The 10,333-nt window shown below is 34.8% G+C and overlaps 1 pseudogene; it reads left to right on the forward strand.

Moving 5' to 3' along the window:
* The first annotated feature begins 4,456 nt into the window (after positions 1 to 4,456).
* On the forward strand, positions 4,457 to 8,017 carry LOC111412732 (annotated as a pseudogene).
* Positions 8,018 to 10,333: the final 2,316 nt, after the last annotated feature.

A 10,333-nucleotide genomic window follows, 5' to 3' on the forward strand; every position in this document is an offset into this window, starting at 1 on the left:
AACCTTGGTTCTGTAATCCAATGTTTTAAGAGGAGCACCTGATGGAGTTAGGGTGCTAATGAACCAGGTTGAGGTTTGGTTGTGCTTAGATCCACTCAAATTTTGTCATTTGAACTTGGCTCATTCAACGGGCGTGCAAAATGACTAATCTAATAGGCTCATCTATTGTGTGAGCTTTCACGTTGAGTTCAGCTAATTTAAGATTGGTTCAATAGACGGATGTAATTTTGACTTGATTGATGAGTGGAAGGAGATTGGAACAAAATCTATATAGATAAATCAAATAGAAAGTTTAATCACAAGAACTTTACATGCGCAAAATTTTTTCCATGATGCTTGTCCAAAATAAGACGATTCTTCAAAAAATTAGAACCTTGAAATGATATGCACTATGCAGTATCAAGCAGATCTTCCAAGATGCTCTCATTCCATTATCCCTCTTTTATTCTAAATGAAAAATAAGTCCCGATTTGTCTCATTGTATCTACATTTTTCTTAGGCAATGACACATTTGTCTTGGAGAAAAAAATTTATAGGACAATAGTATTATTATGTTTGGCGTTACTGCCATTTAGGTTCCTCAATTTTAGTGGGATTCTAGAATGGTACCTAGGTGGTTCTCACAAACATTAATAGTTGATCTTACATTAAGAAGATTGCTATTACCATGCTTATAGACGTATTTAGGATGTCTTTTTCAGCCCTTGACTTCAAACAAGCTGTTTCAACAATGATGGTGAAGTTGCCAAACTTTTTTGCTGTCGAGCTTTGGTTCCTATGTCCTGAGAATGCAATTGGGATAAAGGTGGGTTTCAATGATGGGTAAAGCCCCTAAACTATGTAATAAGTAAGCCTCCCCACACCATAAAAAAACATGTCTAGCTCATGTGAGGAGTTCGGTTAAGATATGTCAGATTCTACCAAGAATACGAATGGAACCTAACCATACACGTTCTCCGATTATATCTTTTAAATCGTCCATGCTAACCATCCACCTTTCCTTTACGATGTCAACATTCTAATGAGAATCACATATGTCCATGGGTGCTAGATGGGGAACAAAGGACATCATGGATTGTTGAGGTACAGCTAGACTGTGAACTAATTGCCATTTCAATCAGGGAACATCGTCTGTTTGTGATGGATACATTTTAACTATCTTCGATGCTGCTAAGCACCATAGCATACTATCCAAGTTTTTATTGTCTTTTGTTTCTTGCTTATTGGTCTTCTAAAATGCATTTGCAAATTAAGGTTATGTTTCTTACTTGCTTTATTGTATATGTGTTTGTTCTGTTTATTCCGTTTCTTCTTTTCCCCCACGAATTGCTAAATTTTTGTGAATTTTCTCTTATCCATTTTGGTCACGGCCACTCTGACGTGGAAATGTTATCCATCCTCATGAGCCGAAGTCGGAGTCAAAGCAGTAGTCTTTATAGGTTATCATTTTTCTTTGCTTTGTGCATAACTTTCTCAGTCAATATAGATTTTAGTTTCCTATTTTCTTTAAACATGAAAAGATTTAGCTCCGGTTTACCGACTCATATTCATTCTAGACCACTATTAGAATGTGATTTCATGTCTTGCATTATAGACAAACCAATCACCTAAAAAAATAGAGGCAGTACAACATACAAAACAATTTTGAAATTACACTCTATTATTAGAACGATCTAATTGGTTTGAAGCATAAGTGTGGAATCCCGTTAGTCTCTAAACCATAATATAAGATGTCTTGATGATGGATCGATCCATGACCTATCTCAACTCAACATGTTTTGGCACATTGCCAAAACATGTTTTACAAGTACGTCGAACGTATGTCATGATTTCCTATTGCAAGGTATCGAAACTTGAATCCCATATTAAAAGTATGGATTTTGGACTTTCCAACTCCAATAGCTAATTTTTGAGGTATGATTCTCCCATGATCAATATAAATGGTATCAGAGTAGACATCATGTCTTTTTGTTGTAATCAAGCGAAGTAGATGGTGAAATCGATATAGTAGTGTTTGTCTAGGACTAGTTACGACCTTTTGATGTGGGGGTTCAAGTCCCATATCTTACAATGAGAACTATAAAAATGTACCTTCGAAAGTTCTATCTTCTAACAAGGCTCTTTTTTGTAGTCGAGATCACATCTATTGCCTAGGTATATATAGAAGTGACAATGAGTCGAGCTAAGCCTAATCAACCCTTAAACACCCAAGTGCAACTTGTGTTCAAGTTTCAAACTCGACTCGTCCTGACCTACAAGCTCAAATGAGACAACTTGCATAGTGACAAGCAACTCATTAAAAAAAATGCATGCAATTTAATACACTAATCGAGTATGTACAAATCGAAACCTAATAAATCTATTAAATATTAATCAATAAGGATGCGTTTGATTGCAAGTATGAAATTTACATGGAAGGAAAATAAATCCTAGGTAATTCAATTGCCCAGAACTTATTTATATCGAAATTTTTAATTAAATGTGTTCGATTGATTTATTTTTCAATTTATAAATATTATATTTGTCCATTTTTTATTGGTAGGTAGATGGGATAGTGTGAATAGATGAAAAAGAGAATGAATTAACTGAAAAATAAAATCTATCACTTCCTAAAGAAAATATTTTTCTTGCTTTTGAGAAAAATAAGGTCACATGATCACAAGTTGGAAAACATTTTCCATGAAAAAAATTATTAATAAAAAATCTCAAAAGTAGGATGCCTAGGTATATATAGAAGTGACAATGAGTCGAGCTAAGCCTAATCAACCCTTAAACACCCAAGTGCAACTTGTGTTCAAGTTTCAAACTCGACTCGTCCTGACCTACAAGCTCAAATGAGACAACTTGCATAGTGACAAGCAACTCATTAAAAAAAATGCATGCAATTTAATACACTAATCGAGTATGTACAAATCGAAACCTAATAAATCTATTAAATATTAATAAATAAGGATGCATTTGATTGCAAGTATGAAATTTACATGGAAGGAAAATAAATCCTAGGTAATTCAATTGCCCAGAACTTATTTATATCGAAATTTTTAATTAAATGTGTTCGATTGATTTATTTTTCAATTTATAAATATTATATTTGTCCATTTTTTATTGGTAGGTAGATGGGATAGTGTGAATAGATGAAAAAGAGAATGAATTAACTGAAAAATAAAATCTATCACTTCCTAAAGAAAATATTTTTCTTGCTTTTGAGAAAAATAAGGTCACATGATCACAAGTTGGAAAACATTTTCCATGAAAAAAATTATTAATAAAAAATCTCAAAAGTAGGAATTTATTTATAAAAATGATATTTTCATAAAAAATAATGCCAACCAAGTATGCCCTAAGGGTCTGTTTGATTGTAAGAATGAAGTCTTGGCGGAAAGAAAATGAATTCCGGAGAATTGAATTGCCTAAAACTTGTTTTCCTGGTAATTGTCAATTAAATGTGTTTGATTGGTATAATTTTTCACTTGAAAAATGTTGAAATTTTCTATCTTTTGGTGTTCGTTTGACTTTGATTTTCATGAAAATTATCAATTAAATGGATAGAATTTGTTACAATTGGGGAAAAAATTATTCCAATTGCAAAAAAAAAAAATGCTCGAAAACAATTCCCACCACAAAACCAAGGAAAAATGGTCACGTGGGGAGTGGAAGGAAAATGAATTGCTGTAATAAAAAATCGGTCAAATCAAACAGGCCCTAAATGGAAACGGAATTGGAAAGATAATATCAGGTAATGAGATGGGTTGACTCAGCCCGACAAAATCGAGAGTTTCTTCATATATGATCAATGTGTATCAATCCAATTCCAGGAAATAGATAGATCATCACCTAGTCTTTTACTAAATAAACATTAATGTGTTTTGAATCTTTTTATCTCTATCGGAAAACTGTGCTCAACTTTCAATCCCATTCCCATCTAATGAAGACGCATATAGTCTGATTTCATCTAATTAAAACACATATGGTCCATTTGATTGTCAATATTTTCATGAAAAAAAGTTTTTTTTCCACAAAAATTCTTACTTGTGCTGTTTGCCTGACAATTTTTCCATGAAAAATATTTTCCTAATTTTTTGGTCATGTGACAACATTTTCCTTAAAATCAAGGAAAATATTTCTTTAGTGGGAGTAGAATTTTATTTTTTAGAGAATTCATTCTTTTCTCTCTCTTATCTTTCCACCAATAAAAATCGAACAAATATAATATTTTATATGTTAAAAATTAAATCAATCAAACACATTTAATTGACAATTTTCATGTAAATAAGTTCTTGATAACTAAATTTTATTTTTCTTTCCATACAAATTTTATGCTTGTAATCAACTACACCTTGTCCTTTTTAAGTCCATCTCTTAGACGAAGATGAAAACCCCTTGAGTTTAGACGTTTTATTGTGAAATCAGGGGAATTTGTTTTTAGGGTTTCCAAATTTGGGAATTTTCATAGTTTATGGTCTTTCAAAAAATTTCTAAAAATGTTTTTTCGAGATTATCTGATTATGTAATTCTTAACATTTCTTACAAGCTTGAGGATAATCCTCGACATTGGGCTAGGATCACTTGCTTTTCCACTAAATTGGCCTCTCTTATTCAGACTGTGTGTTGCAAAACCAAATGTTCACAGTCTATTTCTGTCGTCGTTTCCGATCTACTTTCCAGTATCTCCACTTCTAGCGATGCCCCTCGCAGCCCGATGGCTGAGCCTCCCTTTACAAGCTTTATGTCCGCTACCCCGGCCTCCTCTACTTCGGTGTGCTCCTTGAGAATTCCGATTTTGGGCTGAAGCAGGAGCTTGGTCCCGACGAGAATTATGGAGAAAATAAAGTATTCTCATTGAAAGAATCTGCAACAATTGTTTCTTTAAGTGGGAGTAATTTTGAGTTAACTGTTTTTGGGTTGGATTGTAGATGGTCCATCTACGATGATTTATTTTTTGATACCATTTATAATGCTTCTGAATCGTCATCTAAAGACTATGTTGAAATACTTGATGAGAAGCCCGAGATTAAGCATAATGATAAAGTGAAGCCCGATGCTGATTTTACTGTACATAAAAGGAGGAAAATTTGTCGTCACTAAGGTCTCATTTGGTTTTCGGGGTTTGGAATATGAGCCGTGAGCAAGGGAATAAGTTACTTACAAAGAGATTTAAGGGAGATTGCTTGTACATTTACGATTGGCCTGGCCGTGTTTGTTTGAGTTGTGACTCAAATAGGAGTCTTGAATCGCGTGTTGTTGGTATTGGAAATGAGTCTAACTGCATTCAACAACAAGGAAATAAAATCCCGTTGAAATTGTGTCTTCTAATTGTAATATATTTTTTTTGCCTTTTAGGACTCTTCTAGGGTTTGGAACATGACCTATAAATATAATTTTCCTCTGTCAGTTTAGAATAAGTACCCAAGAAGCTTTTATTGTTGTTTTGTAATATTTTCTCCATATTGTTCAATAATAAACATCGTTTCTCTGCGTTTAATTCTTCTTGTTCCTCTTTACAATTAAGTCTTATTATTCATGGTATGATTTTGTTTACTTCATAATATTGTCATTAAATCTCATTCTTTACAATTCGTTGGAATCAACAAGTTGTATTCGAGCTTCCGCACCCAACAAGTGGTATCAGAGCTTGGGTCTTCTTTTGTGGATTGGTTGAGGTTTTTTAGAAACGACTACCATGAGATATGACATTCCGCTGCTAAATCGCAATATAACATTTTTTTGTGATAAGTAAAGATGAGGACTATTATGGCGCAGTTGGATTTGGACGATGCGCTGCTAGGTTTTGAGAAGATGCCAGCTGATTGGACAACGGAGGGACTGGAAGGTTTATCGTAGATCCATCTTTATTTATCCAACAACATTCTGCAGGATGTCCTGAAGGTGAAAACAACAGCTGCTTTGTGGTTGAAACTAGAGTAGTTATGCATGACTAAAAGTCTTACCAGTAGACTGGCTCTTACGCAGAAGCTGTATTTCCATCACATGGCGAAATGAGGGTCGTTGGAAGATCATGTTGACGTGTTCAAGGAAATAGTTGTAAATTTGGAGACGTTGGAGGTTAAGTACGATGAAGAGGATCTTACCTTGATCCTGTAGTGTTCGCTGCCTAGGTCTTATGTGTTGTTTCGGAACACCATCTTGTATAGTCCAGATATTTTGACTATAGACGATGTCTATGATGTTTTGCACTCAAAGGAAAAGATGAAGCACTTGGTTAGAGCTACATCAAGGAATGATGAAGCTCTTGTATCTCATGATAGTAACGGAGAGGCAGATCGAAAGTCAGATTTAGTAATGTGTATTATTACTACTGCAAAAGGAAGAAACATATTCGAAAGGATTGCTTTAAGTTGTAGGCTAAATGGACAAACAAATGTAGTTGAGGATTTTTTGGACGGTATAGATGTGATGTTGACCGTGGTATCTGATGTAGAATCTAGGCCTGACGATGAGTGGATTCTTGATTCGGCATCTTCGCACCATATGTGTTCCGATAGGAATTTATTTCAGACATATGAGGCTTTTCAGCAAGGTGGAGTTGTAATGGGAAACAACCAGTCTTGTTGTATTGTTGGGATCGATTGAGTCAGATTGAGACTGTGGGATGGAACATTTAGAACACTTGGCTAGGTTCAACATGTTCTAGATATGAAGATGAATCTCATCTCGTTGAGTACCTTGGATGAAAAAGGGTATAATTCTCTAGTGGAGGTGGAGTCTTGAAGGTTTGGAGAGATGTCCGGGTTGTACTGGGGGGACGGAAGAGATCCCAGTTGTACATTATGTAGGGGAGTGTAGAACCAGTTAAAATGAGACATTTGGACAAGTTTAGTACCGTGGTAGAAGTTCAATTTGGTACAATACCTCTTGGGCTGGGCTTTGAGTCGGTTCAGAACACTGCTAGGGAGAGCATTGACGATCTCGCTTTGCCAACAATATCAGCGGGTATATTGTGTTCAATTTCTGGGGTTGGACTTATCGAGCGTAAGTACCGTGGTGTCAGTAATGTCTGGTATACTTTTGAGGATGTTGAAGCGATAGTTCCAGTAAGGAGCCTTCTGATCAAGCATCTGATTTGGTTCTTACTACAGAGTGTGCTTCAACCCTATATGATCCACATTAATTTCGAGGAGAAATTTTGGGAACCTTGGGTTCGAGTTCGGGTGTCAGTTGTGGATACCGGGCAGAGGACGATTGTTTAGTTTATATGAAATGTTTTGGTTACTGTGTTGAGGAGTTTGGCCATTTCGATGGAGAAGGATTTGGAATCTAGGAGTTTCGTTCGTTGCACTGGAATTTCAGTTAAGGTAGAAATTGTTAAAGTTGAGATTCAAATAGGAGTCTTGAATCACGTGTTGTTGATATTGAAAAGGAGTCTAACTGCATTCAACAAGGAAACAAAATCTCGTTGAAATTGAGTTTCCTAATTGTAATATATTTTCTTACCTTTTAGGTCTCTTCTAGAGTTTGGAACGTGGCCTATAAATATAAGGTTCCTTTGTCAGTTTAGAATAAGTAACAAGAAGCTTTTATTGCCATTCTGTAATATTTTCTTTATATTATTCAATAATAAACATCGTTCCACTGCGTTTAATTCTTCTTGTTCATCTCTACAATTAAATCTTGTTATTTGTGGTGGTGATCTTGTTTACTTCATAATATTATCATTAAATCTCATTCTTTACAATCCGTTGAAATCAACAAGTTGTATTCGAGCTTCCGTACCCAACAGTGTTCACATTGAGGAGAAGCGGAATTATATGTTATTTAGGGGTTTTTTTTCATAATTTCAAGCAGTCGAGGGTTTGGAGGACGATTAAAGATGGAAATAGAAATAAGATTGATCAGAATTGTGCCATTTGCACCTCCAAAGAAACACGGGACCTGTTTTCTTTCTTTTGTTTGAGAAGGTATTTCGGGTACCATGATGACGGAGAACCAGTGGTTTGTGCTTATGTTTGCCAGAATGGACGTGTCGGGGGCATGGACGGATTGGCCTTTGTACACATGAGATTTTTACCTCATTTATGGTACTTTGATTTGAAAAATTATGTTCTAGTTTATTTACCATCTACTTTGAAGGATTTATTGACATGGTAGATTGTATCGATATCTTATCAATTAACTGCATTTGTATTACCATATCTTTGATTGATTGATGATGCACTTAAAAAGTTTTTGCCGTATTTTCAAATTGGTAATGAGTATTAGCTTATGCATGCTGCCATGTATTTGGTTCATCTATATGATTACACTCCATTTTCCTGTGCAAGAACAGAAATTGGAATTAATTTTTCTTGGATTGTTTTTTCTTTATGTCTTGCTAGAACATTGATTTGGTTATCAGTAATTGGAGCATTTAGCAAACTGTTAATCATCTTGATCTTGGGCCTCCTTGAATCACTTTCCCATGTTTAAATTATCCCGCCATTTGTAATACCTTTGGAATGTGGTCCCAAGGAACTTCCTTGAATGTGATGTAGACAAGATTCTTGTTGTTAGAAACCTGTAATCACACTACACTAGGCATTACCTTTCTATGCTATTAAATGGTCTTCTGAATGAGGGGGTGCAGTGGATGGATCTTAAATCAAATAAATTTTTGAGTCTTCTATTTTTTTTTTCCTGCAAAATTTTAGGAGTTACTTATTTATTCATTTTTTTGCTATATATACTATTTTTGAAATATGAAAAAATGGTCAAGAATATCATATTCCAGTTGTCTTCACTTTAATGTAGGAAATTCCCGTCGTGTTACTGTGTTACACCAAATATTTCACATCTAATCAAGTGACTCGGCAAGATTCTACCTTTTTTTTTCCTTCATTAGCCATTCAGTCAGCTGCACTGTTTTTTTCTATGTAATTATGTATTGTTGCTTAAAGTTCGTTAATGCTCAGCTCAACCGTATTCCATATGATTGCTTGTTCTGTAAGGTGAATTTCATAGTACCAGGTAAAAGAAAAAGATTTTATAATTTGGACATTATAATGTAAAGTTTTTGTGTACCAAGTCAGACCCAAAAGTTCAGGCTACCTTTTGGTTTGATGGAAGTGTGTTTCCGATTATCTTTGTGGTAGGTTTTCGTCTTTTGAGCTAAACTAGCCTTTCATGTTCTAAACATATGCTTCACCTTTGCTTCTGTTTAGTGCAAATAATTTGTACTGAAGTTTAATAACCTTGTGATGTTGTCTAATGTTGTGCAATGTACCGTTGGCAATGAAATGATAAGAAAACATTTGAATGGTGGGAGTTGGATATACGATTGTGGGTTAAGAATCCGTTTGGCTTTTCTTTCGAAAAGTCAAAAGCTACTTCTAAGATTAAGAAGCATCTTTTGGCGGGTTATTGGAAAGCTTACTCGACCTTTGAATAAATTCTCTATTATATGTAACATAGGTGCGTTTCTAATTTAAGCGCTCACATAAACTGTAGTCCCATACTGTCGAGTCTGGTATGTGCTTTTCTAATATACACTTGCATAAACCGCTGTCCCATATAGTTGAGTCTGGTATGCCTTAAGTCTAGAGATGGATTTCCTCGAGGCGTGGCTGTACTTTTCATGCATTGAGCATCTGTTGAGTTATTAATCTAGGCAGATTGACTTCCGAAGATAGACTCTTTCAATGGAGTAAACAGCTAGGACAAGTATTTTGCTTATGTTGAGTTGTTATACTCTTCACTTGAGGCCCTTATGCACTATCGAACTTATTTTCCCTTTCTAATCGAAATTTGGGTCCAGTGGACAATAACGTATGATATTGATAACTCATTATTTGGTGCAAACTTCTAAATAGGTCCAAAAGTATCCTGGATTTTATATGTTATACTACACTCACTTTTCTATGTGGTTAACTAGGCTTCTTGATGATAGTGTCGAGGATAACCTTGTGCCCTATTTTGATGTTTATTCAATGCACTATTGACTAAGGGAAGATAAGAAAACGATTTGTGTGGTGGGAGTTAGATGTTGGATGCTCATTTGTGGAGGTAGTTCATTTGCAATACTTGAAAGAGTTGTTTCAATTTAGACGTTTCACTATTGTTCTTACTCTCTGCTTGGGAGGATAAAATAATAAGTACAAAAAATTGCACACTTTGTCAAAAGGGTAAGGTCTTTGTCCTCTACAGTTTGTCATTGTCCCATTCTAGAAAATTGGAAATCCAATCAAAAGTTCAAAACATTATGTCTTTCCTTCACGTGAAGTGTCAAAGATTCTAAGAATATGAAAGGAAGAAAACAAAACTAGAGAGAACAAATTGAACAAGTAATATTTATACTAATTGACCATTAATAACAAGTAATATTTATATTGATTGACTATTA

The sequence above is a fragment of the Olea europaea genome, chromosome 16 (assembly GCF_002742605.1).
Source record: "Olea europaea var. sylvestris chromosome 16, O_europaea_v1, whole genome shotgun sequence".
Classification (NCBI taxonomy): Eukaryota; Viridiplantae; Streptophyta; class Magnoliopsida; order Lamiales; family Oleaceae; genus Olea; species Olea europaea.